This window comes from Aquila chrysaetos, chromosome 1 (genome assembly GCF_900496995.4).
Source record: "Aquila chrysaetos chrysaetos chromosome 1, bAquChr1.4, whole genome shotgun sequence".
NCBI lineage: Eukaryota > Metazoa > Chordata > Aves > Accipitriformes > Accipitridae > Aquila > Aquila chrysaetos.
Genome location: NC_044004.1, coordinates 80,363,056 through 80,386,242, shown reverse-complemented (window position 1 = coordinate 80,386,242; position 23,187 = coordinate 80,363,056). Strand labels below are relative to the sequence as shown.

The window sequence follows — 23,187 nt, the reverse complement described above, 5'->3', positions numbered from 1 at the left end:
AATGGAAGAAGAAAACAGAGTAAAAACATTTGTTGATTTCATCACTCATTTAATATTTTGATAAGAACTCATCTAAATCACTGTCCAGTAAGTGTGTCTATAGCAGGACAACACAGAGTCTTATGGGGATAATACTAGATTAGAAAACTGGTAGAAGTACTTTGCAGGCTTCATTAAGTCTAAGCAAGATACAGGTTAGCGTACTGCAAAGACAACATATTATTTCACAAGAAGAGGCTGAAGAATTGGAAATTGTCTACTAGATGGTCAAAAAACTTAACCGGAAATATTACCTTGCAAAATTAGTAAGTGGAACATGCTAAACTGACAGAAATCAATTCAAACATTCACATGGACGTCACAGTAAAAATGGTGTTGGGTTATCCAACTAACCACTAGCAAAGAGACATAACTGAGAAAATCCCTGAGACAAAAACCATAAAGTGACAACTGCCAATTGCTTATTTGCCTTTGAGGATTTCAGTATGACCTGCCAGAACTTCTAACAACTGGCATGGTTTTCTGTGATTGCCCCTGGAACAGCAATGAAACCCCAAACTCTAGAACGGTCTTGACAAGAGATGCTTATCTGAAATAGCTGTTATTCTGGCTCCCAACTAAATTAAGTTTTGGTGTGGAAGACCATTTTAGTCAACAATGAGTCAACAGAAAATTAACCATGCTAAGGATTGCAAAGCACAGTGTTTGATTCTCTGGCAGGTTTACGTTGCTATCCAAATGCTGTACTGTTGCCTGCGGCCAAGCAGAGAAGCTTCCTCATTGCTCTGGATGGAACAAAATGGTTCTAACAAGGAGCAATCTTTTGTGCTACCAATATTTTAAACACCTCCTACGCAGTTGCAGTGTATCATCTGGTGAACACACGGTCTTAAATTAACCATCTAGACTGGACGTTAACCAGCTCTCACAAAGTGGGAATCCCTTCTCTAAATCCTTAAGAAGCTGATCAAACGCCCACTCCCCATCAAGCAATTTTTTGTTTGAAGATCTAGGATAAGAAGTGTATTTCTTCACTGTCTTGCAAGAACTTGGGTGGGGGGGTCTGAACGCTGCAGACTGCCCGTCCCCAAAAAAACCCTACCCCTCTGTGTGGTGTGAACTATTTTGATTCTCTTGGCGGGACACATAAAATGTTTCTCTAGATAAACAAGCAAAAGAACTGCATGGATTAGGAAAAAAAATGGAACTAATTTCTGCAGATGATACATACTCTTTAGACTGAGAAAGACAATTACTTTTTACTGAGTTTCTCTCTGTAGCTTCAGAAGTAGAACAGAAGGCATTTTCCATTGGGGTATCTGGATGCTCTTTCTTCTTATCATATTATTATCTCAAGCCTGTTTCCTCATTCAGGAAAGTTACTTTTCCATTACAGACTCTGGGAAAATGGAATTAAGATGACAAAATATGTATTCTGAAATCAATTATAGTCTTAATGGGGTTTTTCAATGGCAGGCCAGAGAACAGCATTATTTTTTTAGTTTGTCTGTTATCCTTCTACAAATTTATTTGAACGCATAAAAAATACTGCAAGAAATAAACAAGAAATAGACAAAGTAAGAAAGAAATATAATAAGAATACAATTACGTAAGTTCCACATTTGATGTAAACTGATATGGCTCTAATAAAGTAAATGAAACTACAACAATTTTCTGAGCTGAAGCTCTGTCAAGTCTTGACATTATTTCTGGCTAGGAGTTTTATACAGCCATCTATAACCAGGGTATCTTTGGACTTTCTAGGGAAAAACTGCTTAGGAGAGGGGCATTCCTTTGTACTTCAGTGAACATACAGCTATAATTAATGTTATGCTGCAGCGTTTCAGAGATACTCGTTATTGATAGTAGATGCAATGTGAAACAGTAACTGGCAACTGCATCTGGGTGGGCATAGACAGTGGGACCTCACATGACTTGAAGTCTATGATTTGCAGTTCTCTGAAGATGCCATGCCATATGTTCCAAACAAAAGAAAACATAAACAGCTTTTCCAGTTAGGATAGTTTAGGTTCACTTAAAGCCATTGCCAAGAAAACATGTTTGAATTTCTGTTTTGCTTCATTTTTAAGATCATTATGTACAGAATTTATCATCTATTTGAAAAGGGAATGGGAAGGGAAAAAAAATTATCATCTATTTGAAAAGGGAATGGGGCAATGACATAGTCAATTTTGACAGTGATAATTTTGAAAGGCAAAAATCAGTTTAACTGCGTGATTTGCATGGGCGTCAACTACAAATTCCATATATCACTCTCGAGGCCTTTAGTCAGTCAATTCAACGAAAAATTTAAACTATGGAGGTTTTGTTTGTATGTAGTACCTGTGGAACTGATTGCTGACAGTCTCTGTTCAGTCCTGAACTGGAGACATGGGTCTGTTACCCACAGATGCATGTGGTATCTTGTTTGGCTTCCTCCAGATTACACTATGCGGTGACATTACCCACATTTTTTGGTGAGGAAGTCACTGATGTTTTGAGTTAGTTTAGTAATACATTTCAAGCTCTTATTGGACAGATAGAATGCTTGTTTACTATATTATTTTGGTGACATGTTAGATGGTTTCTCTTTCTCTAATTTCAAAGGCAAGGGATGGTAAGCAGAAAATAAAGTTAAAACAAAGGGAAAAGCAGCATCCTTTCACATCCTTCTTTCAAGATATGACATTTTGGTTCCCCACCACCACAGTTTATTTGGAAATTGGGAAAAAGATGCTTATATAGTAAAGATGCTTAATAAAGCAATCCTGGAAGCTAAGCCATTCTCACTTACACATGGTGAACACTAAGCCAACAACAGCTAGATAAACAACACAACTACAGCTATCACGCATGTTGTCTAACATGGCGTTTTGCAGATCTATGGAGATATAGGTTTATCCTGTCATTACTTAAAGCAAGCGTCATGATGACAAGCCAAACCTACCATATCCTCTAACTCGGTATGTCAGGCTGAGCACTGCACTAATTCAGATGGAAAAATGTTTGGTTAGCTTGGAAGAGGAAAAAAAAGAACGCAATCCTGCTCTCAATCTTCTAGGTAGACAGACCTAAATTTAACCAAAACTGATTATTTGTTTAGAGCTGGCTGTCAAAACCTGCTTCAGTGACACAGCTAAGCTGTTCTATTGATCCTTGTAAAAATTACAGACTGAATGATACATGTAATAAGATTGCAGGGTTCTTGATTTACCCATTTACCTATGCTAAGAAGTTCACACATCATAGAGAAAGAGATTCCTGCTGACATAGTGTGGCAGATAGGACCACATACCTACCACACACAATTCTGCATGGAAAAAAAAGGAAGAAGCAGCTTTTCCAACACACGTGCAGCTTGTGTAGAACACAACGCAGTGCAATACAAAGGAAACCTGGAAGTGTGCCAGCGTTCTGTGCTCTTCCCTTCTGCAAACACAGAGACTTCACTTCAGGATGCGCCAGAATTCAGGGCTAGGTACCGCAAAAGGCAGCGGGCATCACTTTCACAGCTTCCTGGGTGCTTTTTGCTTGAACTTGTACTGTTGCTGATTTGCTGAAACCAAGAAGCTGTTCAGAAGGAAAGGGCTGATTTTGATAGTTTTTTCATTTAAACAGAAAAGAAGTTTCACAGTTGTCACAACATCCCATGTTGACATTTTCTAAATGACAGGTTCCAAATTTTGGCTTGATATTACTTTTTGCTTAGAGATGTAAATCAATAACGGTATTTTTTGAATAGTATTTTCAGAAAGGTCAGCATCAAAATGAAATTTCACAGTTGACGTAACACCAAAAACTTTCTCAATTATTAGCTTACAAACACTTCCATGATTTTGGCATTTCAACCCAACTTGAACCAGGAAAAAAAAAAAACCAAACCACTCTGGGTACATATACAGTGATACGTAAGTGTGGGCAATGAAGCAAACAAAAGGACTAGACCCCCTTGACTGTCCACAGATATTCAGCTGTAATAGAAATGTTGGAGCTGATATGAGTGGAGAATGAATATGAATGTCTTGAGTGTGGAACCATCAACAGGCAGGGCAAAAGAAAGGCCTGAGTTATGGCATGTATTGATGACTCCTACAGTAGCAGGTTATCAAAATTCCAGCGTACCTATATGCAGCTTCTCCCAACACAGAGATTCAGAGAAAAAGGACAATGAGTAAATCCTGAAGATTCCCAGAGGTGGTACAGAGCAGAGACACTGATTGCTGCCAGCTCTTCTATGGCTCCAAAAGAGCCAACCAGCAATCCGAGCAGCAGTCCAGGAGATGTGATGAGGACTTCAGTACGAGCCGGTGTCCCCATCCTCTGCAGCACTGCAAAGAATCTTGGCCAGGCTGCCTGGATACGTACATCTTGGTGCGTGAATGCAGGAGAGACCACTGGGGCACACCTATGTTGGTGCCTGAGAGTATGTGGGTATGAGAGTGCAACTACAGGTAAATTAAATTGGTTTTAAAATGATTATCACCTCCTCCTCCTATGAAGTCTCACAGTGAGCTCTGATTCCTGTTTTTAAAATGTTGCATGACTTTTTCCTGCATTAAGTAATGGCACATGCAAGGGCAACACATGTCTGTTGGGCCACTCCAACTAGCTCTAAAACAAAATCTGGCACCTCTTTGGGGTCATTCCAGGAAGAATTCCCAAACAGGTGTATGAAAGAAGCTTCACAAAGCTCGGTTCCATCTACCTCTTGCAACACTGTTCCAATAGGCAACATGCTATCAAATCCTCCCACATGTCCTTATGGCACAATCCAGGGCATGCAACACATAACAGGCATTTTTTGACTCTATTTTCCTTTTTGGTTTTGTTATTACATAATCTGAAGATCTATGAACAGTTTTTTATTTACCTAGATTTTCAGAGATGCAGTTACAGAGAAGATTATTCCAGAAGAATTTGTAGATGGATCTGAAAGGGTTGGGAGTGGTGAGAAAGAGGTAGAAGGGAGTGACACATTTTGCTTGTTCCCTTAATAAAAACTGTAGATCTCCTAGTAAGTATAACCTCTGTTTTTCCACAGACTTTTTGTGTGATTTTTACTGCTAGTCCATTTAGGATGAAATCCACAGTAAGTTTTACATGCATAAACTGATTTGTAGCTGACATTTAGGCACCCAGAACCAAAATTACAATCCTCAAAATGCCCAGACTCAGCTATTTATAACCCCATAGACTCCTACATGTCTGATTTTGCGTCTGTGCAAATGCTCCTCAGTCTTCAAAAACAAAGGCATTTCTCCACCTGTTTTTTGTGTCCAGAATACACATTAAGGATGACCCTGGATAGGGCTTCCAGGCAAACACAGGCACATCCAACATCTTTATTTTTTTGAAAAACATGAGAGGAATCTAGCAAATAAAGTCACGGTGCTCCCCTTTTATATGGCTGCTTTTGAATCTAGCATTCACAAGGAAAAGCATGCTGTGGGTTCAGTTGTCTACATATTTCATTCAGTGCATGCTTAATCTAAAGAACATATCTTAATTGTCCTTGGGAAAGGAACTGACCCCATATCTCTTCTGTCCCATGTAGGGTACTGTGCAAGTTATACTGTTATTCTTCCTCTGGCTCAGGAAATCTTTAATGATCTATTTGAATGGCACAGATTCACAGGGTGAAGTAGGGTTTTTTTACAGCCCAGGCTAATCTGTAGTAATACAGCTAGGGCACTCTTCTGGCATGCTGTTAGCTGTGCACAAGATTCAAGTTTTGGAAACTTGCATTGGGAAAGGACAGAAACTTTGGACTCCCCAGACCATGCGAGTATTACATGATGAAGCTAAGGAAGAAAAAAAATGAAGGACCTTTCTATCTCCCTTACTTTGTTTCTGTGTAAAACAAAACAGGGCTTTGTACAGAACGTACCAGTTCAGTTGGCAGAAGGCCGCACGAATCCTACCCTAAAAGTCCATGCAAGTCACACTGTACATTAGTCTTTCTGTGTCTCAGCTCCTCCTTTATAAAGGGGTTCTTAACATTTCCCTGCCTCTGATTTGTTGTGCATGTAAAGGCACTGAAGTCTGTAAGGAACTTGCACAGTATCTTAGTGGAGTCAGATAAGCCCTACCGATTATTGTGGCGGTGGTCCTGTGATAGCTGCTGGGGTTAGCTCAGTTCACGTGGAGTCCCCTAACCAAACAGTGATCTGGGGGAACTTACACACACATACGAGGTCTTACACATTCTCTACCTTTTCTGGAGAAAGTGCAATCCCCTGATGTATACCTCTAATTGATTTTTCTCTGACAAAACACAAATGAAATTAATGGACTCAAGTAATTTCCCGCCTGTCATGGTTTAACCCCAGCTGGCAACGAAGCACCACACAGCCGCTCACTCACTTGCTCCCCCCTCGGTGGGAAGCAGAAGAGCAAAAGTGAGAAAACTCACAGACTGAGATAAAGACAGTTTAATTGGTAAAGCAAAAGCCGTGCACGCAAGCAAAGCGAAGCAAGGAATTCATTTACCACTTCCCATCGGCAGCTCTCATGTTCAACCATCCCCAGGAAAGCAGGGCTCCATCACACATAACTGTTACTTGGGAAGACAAACGCCATCACTCCAAACGTCCCCCTGCCTCCTCCTTCTTCCCCCAGCTTTATATACTGAGCATGATGTCGTACAGTATGGAATATCCCTTTGGCCAGTTTGGGTCAGCTGTCCCAGCTGTGTACCCTCCCAACTTCTTGTGCACCCCCAGCCTTCTCGCTTGCAGGGCAGCATGAGAAGCTGGAAAGTCCTTGACTTAGTATAAGCACTGCTCAGAAACAACTAAAACATCAGTGTTATCAACATTATTCTCACCCTAAATCCAAAACACAACACTATACCAGCTACTAGGAAGAAAATTAACTCTATCCCATCCAAAGCCAGCAAACCACCCTACTATATTGGACTGTTCTACATAATTACTCTGAATAACCTTTATTTTAAATGCATTAGGTAATTTATGAAAAGTCCTCCTGTATATCCTTAAAGGTATTCAGGTGCTGCTGAGAGGGGCTTCACTTCTTAAATGATGGGAATATAAATCATTTTTTTTCTGTCTTCTCAGAGGATCCTTCTCATTACATTAAAACAGACATAAATCTACAATGCTGACTCATCTCTATGGCTTCTATTAATTCAAATTTTATATGCATGCATGAATGGTCATATATTATAATAAAGTCTTTTGCAGCAAATACCATCCATGTAAGAATCTTATTAAAAATAAAAAAATAATTAGAACTGGGCTTATATCTATGATTGGGAGAAAAACAGTAATTTGTCAGGTTAATAACCACTTACTCAGGAGGCTTAAACTAGTTTCATAACCACTGTGCTGTGTTTTGTGGCGTCATACATACGTCTAGACATTGTTGGATAGAGTACTGTAGAATGTTCACTTAACAGATGATTTAACCTATGCTAGGACCTAGAAATACTGATCAACCTAATTACATATACAATAGTTTATCTCTTAGTGACTTGTGGTCTTATATCAAACCTCACTTCTAACTCAACAGTGCTTTTGGAAAGAGTCCAACCAGCTTCCATTTATCAGAGAACACAGTCCATAGTAAGCTAGTTGACAGAACAGATAATGCTTTGCCACTAACAGCACATCATCATCTGCAGAAAAAAAAAAAAGTGCTAATTTTCCCATCAGAAACACAGTGACAGAGTCTCAGTCTGAAATACCACTGTCTGTCATCCTAAAAGGCAAAACCAAAACCACCATAGCAAATTATTAAATAAAGTGCAAAGAAAGAAACATCTATTTAGGCAGACGCTAGCTATTTTCCACAATGCCAGACATTTTTCTTACCCTTTGTTCAATGGCTTTAATGGACATTGTTAGCTGAATTGGACTTCCACACTATTCTGGATTTGTGGTTTCATTGAAAGAGTGGAGTCTTGGGAGGATGACTGCATTTACAGAATAGAAAGGCAAGTTGTGATCTTAACTGAACTGACATTAAATCAGCTCATGATATCCTGATCCTCAAAATAAAGACAAAATTGATACAATACTGGTGGAGGCAGGTTTTCATGAAAACCTTTTTGTAATAAATTCTTTGTCACAGTCAAGCTTTACGCAATTTGTAGATCTGATCTTCTATAAATTAAGCCTCTAAACTTGTTCTGAAATATGCCTGAACTAGGTTTTAAAATTTGTTCTTCCCCTCAGTTCTCCCTGATACTTATGATATGCTTCCATCTTCCATTCTGCCAGCTAATGAATAACTCTAGATTCCAAAGGATTTATCATTTCTTTGAGCCTATCATTCAAGACTACTCAAGTTCAGACTTCTGCAACTAATCTTAACAAGCTTCCACTTTGCTTTTAAACCATAAACAAAAGTGACTATTATTTTCGTGGAGTCGCATATTTGATCAGACAGCCAAAACCTACCAGGTCACTCAAGTAACCTGAATTACTGCCACGCTTATTTCACTTACTTTCCACTCTGAAGGTGTGCTTTGGGAGTAGGGTTAATGCTCTAAGCTTTGCTATATTAATTTCAAAATACATATAGTCATAGAAATGTTCATTTGTCTCATTTCTACTGCTATTTCTGAATTCTGTTTTCAGAAAGATGGCTATGAAAACTATGAATCTGTAAATGCAAATTAACGTCAACATGTGATACCATCTAATTTACCAGTGTGTGGGGGGGGGAAGTCTTATTTTAAAATAGCATTTATATATTCCTTAATTCTACTATATTATAAATTATTACATAAACTAGGTACATGACAAACATATTTGTAGAAACATGAAAAATAAACAATAGGTGACATATTTAAGGACTGAAAACAAGCATTTTGTTTCCTCCCAGCACATTTCCCACTTACAGAAGGAACACCAGTAGAATATAGACATGACAGTTAATATCTATGTATGTCTTAAATAGACATAAGCACCTGGAAGGTTGTGGATTGTGTCTAGTGAAGTAATGGGTTCCTACCAGCTTCTGCTTCTAGCCAAATTTTCAGTACTCTCAGCAATACTCAGTTGGATCACATCAAGAAAACATTAGAAAATGATGAGAAGGTTACCTGGGATGGCTTTTGAAAAGAAGGGAGAAAAAAGAAAGAAAGAAAAAAAGATTCTGCACAGAAAATTTACTTTTATCTTTCACCTCCCTCTACTGAGCATGGTCCTACTGAATTGCTTCATAGCACAGGCATTTCGTTAGGACCAGGATCAGCCTAGCAATAACAGGGACAGTTGCTGAAATTCTGCTTTAAAAGTAAGAGTAAAAATGGAAACACTAGCAAATACTATTGAAAAATGTGTATTCTTTGCTTTAAAAAAGGTTCAATAGAATGCTATCAATACATAATCGTTATTTTCAAAGGATCAGAAGTATTATGCTGGTATCCAGGCAAAATACATGGTAACTTATTTCCAAAGAACATATATAATAATTCCATTCCTTTTGCATTTTTAAATAAACTGAACATAGATAAGGACACTGATATTCATAGATAAACAGATGGAGAAAGCTAGATATAAAATACACATATACACCTACTACTATATTGGGTGGAAGAAGAGGAAAAACTGTCAAAGTTTTATTTGCCTTCCTCTATTCTGGATGAGTACATTAAAAACATCACTGATTTTTACAAGAAATTAAAAATAATTTTGAAAATCCCAAGCTATTTCTTCAAGTGTCTCAAGGTTGAAGAATTATTCATTGTTTGGAAATTTCTAAATTAGCTAGATAATAGCTTTATGAAATTTTACACTGTCAAATATTTAAAAGAATAGATGCATTTGCAGTGATTCAATGCAAATATGTGTGGAGTTATTCACTGAAAGTAACTCAATGGCAAAAAAAAAGAAGAAATATTCAGAAACTGGAAAACATGCAAATCTGAAACAAAAGCAGTTACGGAAACTAATTTTGCCTCTTGCATGACACATTGTGAAATCTTCCAAGAAATTATAAACAGACTATCACTCAGCAAATTAGTGATAACAAATCTGACCTGACTGAAAAACTAGGGACAGGTTGCCATGGCCAACTCTACGGGGATGCAAAAAAGAGGCAGAAGCAACGGAGGCATAAAGAAGGAGTTTTCCCTATCCTAGAAAAATCGCTTATAACACGAGGAGTAGCACGCTGCAGAAAGCAATCTGCAGTATATTGAAGACATACCTGTGGTTTATCATCCCTATTTCAAAGGTCTTTTTTGATCTCAAGCTGATGTATGTATCTCAAGGAAGCATATATTTAGCTGTTGCCTTTTCAACAGGAGGGATTGATGCAGCTGTCACGACACCTTCTGAGGAGCAGATGCAGTTCAGCAGCAGCTCCATACAAAAAGAGATTCTCGGAGTTTTGGGACTGTTTGGGGTACGACTGGCTTGGAAGGGTTACCTTTCCCTGTGGCTAGATTTCCATGTAGGAAAACCAGAGAAGATAATTCACTTAAGAATAGCTGTTGCTTGGAGAGTCTCCGTTGGAGGCATACTCAGCAAAGCAGAAGCTGTGAGTATAAATTAGCTCCTGGGTCTCTGTGAGCACTCAGCCTCCAGTGTTTACAATCCATTTGTCCCTTCCAGAAACGAGGACAATTTTAGGAAGTCTGTGTGACAAAAGCCTGCAAGGGAGCTCCTGTCTTCTCTCATTTCTCAATTTCTTCTTCCAGCCCTGCTGGTTTTTTCCCATCTAATGTAATAGGGGAAAAAAGAGGGCAATATGTCCCCTGCACAGTGTTTCAGCTTCTCTGTTATACTATTCAATAATCTTTGCATTTCTGAACAGAGAAAAATCATCAGCAGACTAGGCAAGCTTCAAATCATCTTCTTTCCATCTGCATCGGCAAACACTTTACTTGTCAGGTTAGGAAAACAGCTTGTGCTCTAGCAGCTTGCTCACCAAGGCTGCTATGTTGTTGCCAGAACTCATGACATTGGAGCTGAACACAGCCCCAAAGACACCAAACTGTCAGCTCGCAGCCAGTTCTGGGTTCTGCTCTCACGTAGAGCCGCATCGTTTGAGCTCCTGGAGCCTGAGTGGGTCAGCAAAGAATTAATTCGGAAAGAGACTCAAGGCATGCACAAGGCAGAAGACATTACGGAGCAATTTTGTTTGTTGCTTTATTTAACTGCAGAGAGGCATTCAAGAACTGGCACGGTACTGTCATTTTCAGAGAAGTCTCTTCAGCATTTATTGTCCTTTGATCCAATTCTTTTTATTTTCATTCCCTTGAAGCTCGACTTGAAACAAACGGCTTTTTTTTTTTTTGTTCCCCAGAGAAGTTAGTTCTCAGCCACTGAGAGTGGCAGTCAGTCTCAAAACTTGCCTTCTGTTGTCTGAGAAAAGGCCGGTCGGATACAGAACCTACCTGCCCAGGGCTCCGGCTGTGAAGAGGATCTCGTTGGAGCAGACAGGAAAGAGCCTCCGTACCTCTTTACACTGTACTGAACTTTAGGCTGGGCAAGATGAACTGACCCAAGCGTAACTCAAGAGTAGCCCTAGAGTTGCTCCTAATCTGAGGCAGCTACGGAAAATGCCCACGCGGTGGTCTGGATTTTCATAAGTAAATAAATAAATAAAGGAAACACAAAACGCTTCACACACAGAAATTCACTAATGGTCTCAGGACTTACCAGGTAATTAATACTGGCATGGATTTCTATGTAGTGACAACACCAGGTTATAGATTTCTATTTAACATTTCTTAGTTTTGAAGTAAATGTTTGCACTGTTTTCTCCCCAAATCTGATTTCACAAGCTGAAACTGGCTCACTTGTTTCCCACTTCATATGTTAAGTCAGGCAGCCCACATTGTCAGCAGGAAATGCTCTGAGGACTCAAGTTTTGCTCTCCTGTACACAAAGAAACTACAACCGTCTTTTCATTATGCCTTTCACAATACTGTAACCACACCACTGAAGATTAATGGGGTTGCACAGGTGTCACTGATGGCATAATCTGAAGACAACCACACAGAGATGTGTTGGAGGCATAATAAAGCCTGCAGAGACTCTATTACCAGCAATGAGACATGAAATGGAAAGAACCCAGGTTGACTGTCAAGAGCCTGGGGTGAATGTGCAGAGCAGGCTGCCAAAAAAAAGAAGAAAAAAAGGAAAGAAAACAAAGAAAGAAAACCATATTTGTACTTGTAAGCTAAGCAAGTTTGAAGTGGAAATCAGTGAGCTGTATCAAACAAGGAACCCTCCCGAGTCCCGTTCCCCTCTGCCTCCTCCAGGAGAGTGCTGCACTTCTGCCTTTCCCAAGACTGTAAATTTCTAACCGAGGCTACATAGCTCATTTGAAACCAGAGTCTACATTTGGGATGACGTTCTGCATATTCAATACGGTGTAACGTTCAGTCCTTGTGACTGGAGGATTCCACTTCATAAGCCTGAATAGCAAGCTTGGATGTTTTGTGTATATATGGTTTACAAGCTGCCATATTTTTTTTTCATGCGATACTTAAATAAAAATACTGTAGAATATTTTTGAGTGATGAACATTTTGCAACTAATGAGTCTGGCTCATGTGTCCTTGACAAAGCCAAATTTTGAATCACTGAATATTAACTGATTTTCCATAAAACTTCATTTGTTTAGTGTTCAATTCTGCATAGCAGGAGCAGTTTTAAACCTATTGTAACCACTTCTCTACGTCTTTGCCCTTCATTTTCTCCAGAATTAAATACAGCAGTGCATCTTTAATGTTTATTATGAAGAAAATTAACTTATTCAGACATAAAAATATTTTGAGCCCTGCTGTTATATGTATAACGGTATAATAGATAATCCAAATTCAGGCAGTAAATGTTATGCCATAAAACATAAAAATATATATTTTATTGTGAGAAATGTGTACTCTTCAGATATAAGTTTGATTTAATATCTGTTTTGGCACTGTATGTCACTGAGTTGGATTTTCATACAATTACCAATAGCTGTGATATGTGAATACTTAAACTACTGACACTTTCTCTGTGTAACAGCACATACAAGAACACACTGGCTCTTGTTTATTAGTTTAGGTAGATACAGACAGATTCAGCAAGTATAGTAACACTACGTACAGCAGCAGTGCAGCTCCAAAAGGGATCCTAATGTACCTGGACAGAGGTATCAATTTAAGATGACCGCAACATGACTGCTATTTTACAATAACGCTGGAACCTCCTCTTATGTCACTGTAATGCCACAGTGAATTTGTTCTTGTTATTTATGTGAAAACAAGTGCAATACAGGCAATAATGAACATTCACTTGCATAAAAACGGACTGTAATTTTACCCAGACAGCCTGCTGACACAGTAGCTCTAAACGACCTACGCTTGTACGCGTACACTCTGACACTGGTTCTTGAGGACTTGTTCTCCTTCCACCTCCCTAAACCAGATGGCCTGAGGAAAAACCATTCCTTTTTCAAGGACGAGGTCAAAACAAAGGAAGGGGATTCACTCCAGCAAGACATGAGGATATCACAGGTCTGTGTAACAGCTTGCTTTCAAGCACCCTTCCGCTAAACAGAATCTGAAGAACTGAATTGGCACGGTGGTTCCCCATACAGTGCAACAGAAAAACTAGCGATGCTCTCAGATGGTCTATGTCACTAGGCCCTGCAGTGAATAACACAGAGCTGAAGTCTCTAACCGTGAACGTGGACTGTACTTGAGCACGAGACAGGTACTGACGGACCCAGTGTGCTGAGCACCAAAATATATCTTGTGAAACTTTTACTCCAGCGTCTCCGTAGCGGCAAAGACATTTTGAGAGGTCTGGAATTAAACACTACCGAGTATTTTGACAGATCTCACTACAACATTTTTCAATTACCTTTCCCTTGTGGATCTTGCCTGAATTCTTGCGTCTTTGTGTCTTGTAGCATCTCTTCCTCAGGTTCCCCATCTGTAAAATGAAAGGCATTGTCAATTGATGGTGCTGTCGCTGCCTTAAAAAGTGCGGTATGTTAGGTACGTGTGCATGCCAAGTAAGAATGGGTTGGATCCAAGCCTTGCTTCCCTGTGATGGACCTAGACAAAACTCATCAGCGTGCTGAACGGAAGCAAAGTTCTGCTTTACCCAAGGAGCTAATATCGGGAACCCCTCAGGCTAGAAATTTCAGATGGACTTTAACCTAATCTAAAGGATTATTTAGCCATTGTTTGAGTGAAGTCCAGAAGGTTTGGATCTGGAACATCATTCCAAACACATTTGTGGGGTTAAGCACGGGTGTTCAATATTGTCCGGAGTTCTTAACAGTTTACATGTTGCCAACCCAATAATTTCTCAGAGCAGGCTGACACGCTCGTCCACCCCATGGGGAATGTGCCCCTTCTGCCAGGGTTGCGCAAAGCCCCCTGCTTTGCTTTTCCTTTCCAGCCTCAGCCAGCGAGTGGCCAAGAGCAGTAAGGATCCTAGACACTGTTGCCCCTTTTCCATCCCCTGCGGGGACAAGCTCAGAGGAATGTAACACTATTCAGATAAGCAGAAGTAAGACGTTTCCCTCCTCCTGCTTCCAACTTTCACACTAGGGAGATGCTAGCTGGCACAGGAGACTGGAGGCCCCTCCAGCACAGCCAGAGGGACTGGCTGCCTGTCTTTGAACCTGTTTGCCACCAAGCAATCTGCCTTCCCTCACGCTGCCTCTTCTGTTTATTTTTTAAAACTCTGCCCCTTTGCTAGTTTTAAAAGCATACCCTGTATTTGCCAGAAGAACAAGGGACCTGACATCAAACAAATTCGTCTGCAGCTACAGAGTTAGTACATTAAAATATCAATGGAGTATCACTCTAGCAGTACTCAAATTTCAAAAACAGAATTGCAGAATAATCTGATATCTGACTCCCAGAAGAGTTAACAGATACATCTCTGGTAAAAAATTGTATCTCTGTTAGTTATTAAAATTTTTACCAGCTCAAGATACGTCTTCAATACATTCACACTTACTCTAATTTACCTGACTTAACTTTAATACAGCAGATGAGTAGTAAGGATTTAAACTATATGGTTTTCAACCTGGAAAAATAATTAACTTAGTTATCTGACTAGTTTTCACTTTGAACTATATAACAGTATTGTGATATTTAATTTATTACTATAGCAATCAGTATTTTGTACTGCAAATAAAATAAGAGTGTGGACTACCCATTTAAATTTCTTTATATTTTCTTTTCATTCTTTCAGTAGATTAACAGAGCTGTATAAATTCATACAGTTCATACTTCTTGGACTGCTCTTTTAAGACTGGGGGAAGGGAGGTGCCTATTTATAATGTAAATGTGGGGAAAAAAGCCACCTTTTGGAAATTAGGATCTCTTCACAGGTCCTGACCTGACTTTTACAGTTGCTGAAATTAGGCCTTTATAGACTAAGAATATTGTGATCATAAGATGAACTTTTGAGAAGATACCAAAATTCAAGCATGTGTATCAAAAAGAACAAAACATGGATTTATTTCAGAATAGAATTCATTAGCCTGTTGTATTAAAATGCAAACTGGTAATATACATACAGGACAGGGAGAAAATGGATGACACCTACACTAATCATTGAAAAACCTCACTGAAATAAGAATAGTTTAATACTGGAGCAGCACATTTCTAATTTAATATTACTTTCTTAATATCCTTGACTAAATATTACAGAGTGTAATTTAGACAACCTCATATGTTTGCTTGTAACATGAACAACAGACTATGTACACTGAAGAAACTGAATTAGTTCAAGATATTTTTTATTAAAACCACAATTGTTAATCTAGTGTTTCCCATGGCTGCAAAGCAGATGTTTTAAATAAGGTAATTTAAGTAAGCATGAGAAGAAACATTCTGGCAACGGGAACTTTGTAAATACTGCTGGTAGGTACCACTATGCAAGCATTTCCAAGTTAAGCAACGATCAATGCATTGCCAAAGGCTGTATCATAGGAAGTGAAGGAGCCCCATGGTCCATCTTGTCTCTGTGATGAATGTATGGACGTATGTATAGAAACAGAAGAGCCAACAACCCCAGAGTAGCAGTCATTCAACATTAAAGCACAATTCTACTCCAAATGGAATACCTTTTTATTTAACTGAGCTACTACCTGTGTAAATTCATAGACATGGTTGATTTCCCTGGTAACTAAAATAAATGGTTATTCATTTTAAGTTCTGCTAGCACTGCAAAGCTAATAGAGTCCTAGAAAGTGAGCTGGTTTCAATTTTGGCTTACCAGCACTGGCATAAACTGAGCTCTCACTGCGAAATCTTCATGACTGATGAGGCGTAAGCCAGAAAAAGCATAGCTTTGGCTTTCAGACTACAGACAAAGCTTCCAAAGATTTGCTAACATCTTTTCTTCTCTTTTGTTTCTGACAATGAAACATATTTAATACAAAGTCACTGTGAGCAACATATATGCAAGCACATACCACTTTTATACCATATAAAGGCAGAATCACGGTTTGAGATGAAGCACTGAAACATAAAAATAGCAAGCAATTCCAGAATTAAGACTACTTTCACTGCTGATATAGTCCCTTTTCATAATCCATATATTTTAGCAAGTGCTCTCCACCCCCTGATTACTGATGGCATTTCTGATATGACATGAACTACCAAAGCCTGGTTTCAGAATTCTTGCTCTCTCCCTGCTATCTCTGATAGAATTTTAGGATTTCACTGACCTAAAAATGGCTAGGATCCATACCTTCTGCATTTAACTGAAAATGTAAAAAAAGGCTCCACTAAAAATAGAACTCATGGAGAAACTAGGATTAAAGAGATACAAGGCAAAATAGGGAAATTCTGCCTGCACTGAACTCAGAAGCGTAATTCTGAACAACTTTATGAAGCCAGGATTTCATCCCTTTTCTTAATGCCACTGTAGCAATTTCTTAGCTGGTTTGTGAGTGTGGAAACCCAACATTTCCTTCACATTTCACAGCTAGGACTGCTAGCACTTGGCATTCTTTGGACATTAGATATTATCTTACATTATTCCAGTCTGAAGAGTTGAACAAAACATAACAGCACTCCTTTATTTGTTCATTTCTCTTAGTTGTGTTAGCTTGCTAATATCGCGTTACACTGGATTTACGCAACAGATTGAGGAGATATTTTCAGTCTGGAAGAAAATGAACAATTTTCAAGTTGGTGACAAGCTGAAGAACTCTGAGAAACTTGACCTCAGATGTTATATATTACACGTTAAATCAGCTGCAACAACATCATCTGTTAGGAAACCAGTATATACTTTAAGAAAAGACATATTAACAGTCATTGCTGATGTACCACACATGTGAAGCAATCCAGTGTTCAAAAGAATCACCTGTTGAACAAAAGTGGCAGGCAACAGAAGCCCTGCCTAGCATGCTGCACTGTAACAGCAGAGCATAATTCAACAGCGAGAAAAAGACAAGCCAGATCACAACTTCCTCTATGAGACTAAAAAAAATAAAATAGCTCTAGCAGTCTGAGTTTTCCAAGTCAGTAAACAAGAATATTTCAGACCGTATGAGAAGCACTAAGGTTAAATTATTGAGCAATGCATACATAATCTGCTCTATCTTCTCCATTATGACAACAGCAGGACCCTTTCTCCTGCAGAGCCCTGCTCTTTGCATGCTGGCTTATCCATGGATGGCAAGGTTAGAGACAACGTCCCCAGCCATGCCTGGGACTAGCTGCAGCTGCCACCGTAGCTAGTAGCTTCTACTACCGTTTGATTCAAGACAAAGCATCAGAAGAGAAGACTTTGACTTCAGTACACTTACGGTAGAAAGTAGATCTAAGTAGCACGTGTTGGCATGTTCATGGTAGGAGGATCCTGCTGGCTTATGTAAGAGCTCCTAGGACGCTGCAGGATTTCTGCTCTTGTACGTAGCATGTCAAGTCAGGCTGTACTCACATCTACTTTTTTCTGGGTAGGCTTGTCCAGCATCACAGCAACTCTTCTAACTTCTTGTCCTGTACCAAGTAGTAGAAAAAGCATCCTCATCACTGTTGGCATAACTTTCACCTACATGAAGCCTACACACCTGTGCCAGATAGTGTTGAAATTACTTTTTTTTTTTTTTTTCCCTACAAGGACATGCCCCCAGGAACATTTCCTAATGTAAATACAATAGCCATGCTGTAATAATTAGGTATGGTACGCAGCTAGTGGTTAAAACATGTAAAACTGAGTGATGCGAAATTGACCGCAATGACATAGTTCAAGATAAATCTAATAGATGTTTTCTGCAGTTTGAGGTGAAGATTGTAAACATTTTAATATAAAGTTGTTTAAAATATGTATTCTATGCTACTTTAACTCACGTTACAGTAGTGGTTTGATAAATTTCCTGTTTCTAATTGGCACATAGCAAAAGATCTCCTACACCTCTGTGTGTTAAGTGCTGTATATTTAACAGGATTTTATTCCATGTATCCTGCAACATTTTTGTGTTGGAAAACCCGGACTTACAAAATCAGTATCTTCAAAATTTTTGATGCACCCTGCAGCCAGACCATACCATGTGGCATATTTGAAGTCCTAAAATTTGCAGCTTTAAATTTCTCTGAATGCAATAACCAGATACCATCTTGTATGCCTGCTACAACGTTTTGCACATGAATTACTTTTAAACCACTGTGAGATTCAAACAGGAATTTGACAGAGAAAAAAAGGTAGTAATTCTCAAGAGTAATTTAGGCATGTCAAAAATATAAATTGTTGCCTTACCTTTTTCTTTTTATGATTTGTGACATAAGAATGAATTACATCTGCACTATTTTCTACTTTGGTGATGATTTTTGTCATTCAAATGAAGACAGAGCAAGAAAGAATGAAAATCATTTCTTGTTGTTCAATGTAAACTTTTTGCTTGATAGTCTTAAAAAGGAAATTAACAGAAAAAATATATTTTAAAAGTGCAATTCTAATTATGAGAATTGGAACCTTAATGAAAAAAAATCACATAAAATTAACTAATGTATATGTAGTTCTGGTACAATTATTTAATTCTCCATGCTGCAACATTTGAGAGCAACTAAAATATGATGACCTTGAATTTCTCAAAATAACAACTAGGATTTCTACGTTTCTTCTCCATTGTTAAAGTCAGTGTCATTACAATTTACCTGGTGCCATTTTCCAGTCTAGTTATAATTCTTGTCTGTTCTAGTTATAATTCTTGTCACAGAAATGAAGAATTTGAAACCTTTTATGGATCATTTTTAACATTCTGCATTTGGTTTTGTTGGTAATTCCACCTCCACATTCATCTACAGGCACAGTCTCATGAATACATATGTAAAGGTTCACTGAGCCAGCCAAATGAAATCTGGAATATTAACAAGATGAAATTTCTCTCTTCTTGCTGAATGCCATGTTACTACATATCACTAGTAGACATACCATTTCTTATAAATCATGCTGTGACATGCATAAGAAAGAAGAGGGAAACCAGTAGAAAATGAAAAAAATCATCGGTGTGCTTTTGAAGTAATGTTAGAGTCATTCTTAGATGCCTACAAGTGTGATTAGACCGTGACATTTATGTATATGTCACTAGCCATGTAAGAGATTATCTTGATGCACTACAACAGTAGAATGAGGTACTCCAGATAACTTTGCATCCCAAAATGGCACAGGCTCTGAAGTCCGTGAATTCTAGAGATAATTGTGATCTCTGCATATTGATATATATACCCCAAGTTTTAGGTTTGAGCCTCACAAGGAGCAGAGTTACCCGGCAGCACCAAGAAAAGCCTGAAGCAGTGACTTACGGATGATCTGCCAACATCTCAGCCACGGTGCCAGGTAGTTATTACAGAATCAGGTCTTGTATTCTTACAGCATTTGGGAAGCCTTGCATCTGAAAATGACAGGTATCAGCATCATCATTTTCTTGTTATGTTTGTCAACATATTTGAGAATTTCAGATCCTTGAGGAAAATCAGTAACAATATCAATAAATTAAGGACTTGTCTACCCTATACAGTGCAGAGATCCTAGATACTGTTCCCATTCTGCTATCTACCCAACTGGTACTACACAGAGCAGAAAGAATACATCACATTTCTCGTATCAGACTAGAAGGCATTTATTATCTTAGGTGCAAGGATGTACCGCTGTGAAAATATCATTTCCAGCTCTGGAAGGAATTTAGATGATGATGGATCAAAACTATGACTCCCATTTGATCGTATAGTATGGCTTTACTCATAATTCCATCATAAAACCATCATTCCGTGAATTCTGCCATACAGACAAAGGTCAGCAAACTCACCATGTTAGTCACAGAGACTGTTAAGATTTCTTGAAGTAACTTTTTCCTTCAAGTATTATGAAGGTTCAAAACCACATGGAGCACAAAGGAAGAGCTCAAAAGCATGAGGATTTTGCATGCTTCATTCAGCAGCAAAAGCCATACAGTCCTGGCAGAGACCCCCAAAGGGGGACTGGGATGCTCCCCCTCGTACCGCCCTGCAGCCTTGGCTCCCGCTCTCAGCGCTCTGCACAAGCATGCGTGGTGGCAGCACCCACAACCGAGCAGGCGCGAGGGAGCACCCTGTGCACCCTCACCACACCGCAGAGCTCTGAAATGGCAGGTGCCAGCAGGAGAAGGCTCAGAGTCTTTATCGTTGCCACTAAATTTGCACTAGCACTATATCCTTCAGCTAAACCTCTCCTTGCAAAGAAGTCTCTTGCAAGACAAGAGGCGCCCTGTGTCCCTTTTCTTCTTGTGATGTGTAAGGTCTAATTCTCTTGAAGTACAGAATTAATAATAGACTGCAATGAAATATCACAAGCAAGTTCCCACCCCTTTTCCCTCTAGCGCGCATTAATTAGGTACAAAACACAAAGCAAACATAAGCACTAAAGCACTGGGAAATGCAAAACGTAGGCAGACCATGCTACCCATGTGCATCTGCTCTAAATACAAATTTAACTGCCTGAGGACAAACTCTCTTAAGAGGACTTCTGCTTAACTCTCCGCACAGAGTGGACAACGCTCAGATAAATGGGCCGCCAGTCAGCATTTAGTTTTCTTCCCTTTGTGTAATGTGTGGCCTCAGGCTTCCTTTACTAAGCACTATTCTGCTCTGAATACAGATTCTAAATGTCAGAGTGATTCATGTCCATTTATTCATTTAAACAAACAAGGAATTGCATATTGACAACTGGGAAAAAACCCACACAAGTGTCCCTCGTAATTTTAGCTCGTGATTTTTAAAGTGGAAATCTTCACTGAGAACTCAGTTGCTTCAAGAGATTTTCTCCTATTTCAGTTTAAGAAAGATGTTACCTATGCCTTTTGTCTGTAACACAGGGACTTTTTTAACCTTGCTTATTTTTCGCTTCATTGGTAAATCTAGTATAAGGGATCTATGCAACTGCGTAATACTTGCCAACATGCATGTGGGTCCTAAACCCCACATAATTCTGCTGTTCCAAAATTTCATACACTCATTTTAGTGTTTTCCCACCATCCCTTTTCACAGTGGTGCAAAATGAAATGACATAGAGCATGTAAGAATTTGATCAAACAAAAAGGCATAATTTGTATCACAAACTAGATTTAACAGATGTTTGTGAATGTTTCAATATTTTTATTTTTCTACTTAAAATGCTCTTGGTTTTATGTCCAATTTGAGACATAGCTTCAGTGCTATCAATGAGTCAGAGAAGTATTTGCAGTACCTCTTCTGCATTATGAACTTTTATTTTATATGTATGCAGATCCATCCATCCAGTCATCTACACAACTAACGTAACTAATGTTTGTCATTTTTCATTCTTTCAGAGGTTCATGACTTATTCAAAGCCATTTTACAAAAATATTTTCTACTTCTACTAGACTGATAACTGCGGAAGGTAAAAAAAACCCCAATATTTAACTTTTTTTCTAACAGAAATAACCTATATTGTTGGACTACTACTTAGAAAAAAATAGATTTACTGATACATGAGATTCATACATTATTCTATTTTTCTTCTTAGCAAGGATAGAACAGAGAATCGTAGGCTGGGAAGTTTACCTTCCTTTCCCATTCCTAGATATTATCTTTGTAGTTTAAACAACAGTGTAGCATTTAAAAAAATCCAGCAGAGTAGCTGTGGTATATAGTATTGCATCTGGACGCTATCCATTTTCAAGAAGTGCCATCTACATGACTGAATTTGGATCTAGTCTGGGGAGAAGCCAGGATATTTCCAACACTATCCATTTTAAACTTGGTTATTTTTCTCTTCCTTTGTTTATAAAAGCATGTAGATTTATGAGAAGAAAAAGCTGTTCTGAATGTGATGTGTTTATAACGAACAAGATGGTCTATAGTGACTTGGACTTTCAGACATTTGGATTGAATTTCAGCTGTGTCTCAGCACAACAATTGACTATCACAAAAATAATTCTACCTTCATCTGAAGTCTATAAGACCAGACAATTCAAAATGTTTTTAAAGGCTAGGCTATTTTAACCACTTTGTAAAATGTCAATCTACCAGACGGAGAAAGAAAACCCTAGCAAGATGTAATAATGGGATTATTATGTAACTTTAAAGTATGAAGGTTTCTTCATAGAGAAAAAATCTGTTGTGTGTATGTGTGTGTCTATGTTTCACAGAAAAAAATTGCCCGTCTGTATGCACATGTGTACATGTCTGTGTATAGTGTAACAGTTGAAGTTTTTTCATTTGAGAAAGCTATTTCAGCAAAACTGATTTTTTTCACGTTTATATAGGTTTTGCTGAAGTTCCTACGGAAAAAATATAAAAGAGCAAAAGAAGCAGTTCTGCTAACACATGAATTAATGGAGTCTACTTTCTTAGGAGTTTAGTCTGGTGGTTGCTTAAGTCAGTGTCAAAGAAGGTCTGGCTAACATCTTTCCAACTGTTAAAGAATAAAAAGGTATCTCTCTTAGAAGTGTGTGGTGGTGTTTGTTTAATCCCAAAAGGCAGGAGGTGCAACTTCTCTTTTAGCTAGGGCATTTCTGTATGGGAACAATGACTCTCCCTCTCCTCAACAGTCATTGCATCCTTTATCAAACCTGCCTGAAAGCGGCTAACAGTTTCCAAAGCTATCAGCCGACGGAGGGGGAAAGAATAGCCTGTGGCACAACAACGGGTTCACGCAGACAGACAGACTCCTTCCCTTCCTCCATCTCCCCTGCCCTCCCTTCCTCTCCTCCATCTCTTCTGCCGTTGCAGACCGATTGCATAGGT

General features: G+C 38.8%; 1 long non-coding RNA gene across 1 annotated transcript; it reads right to left on the bottom strand.

Annotated features, from left to right (window-relative positions):
• Positions 1-13,832: 13,832 nt before the first annotated feature.
• Positions 13,833-19,832, bottom strand: LOC121233517. The gene is made up of 3 exons (XR_005933145.1): positions 19,747-19,832; positions 17,751-17,943; positions 13,833-13,900 (listed from the first exon to the last, which is right to left on the bottom strand). It is a non-coding gene; the product is annotated as an uncharacterized LOC121233517 (long non-coding RNA).
• Between the last annotated feature and the right edge of the window lie 3,355 nt (positions 19,833-23,187).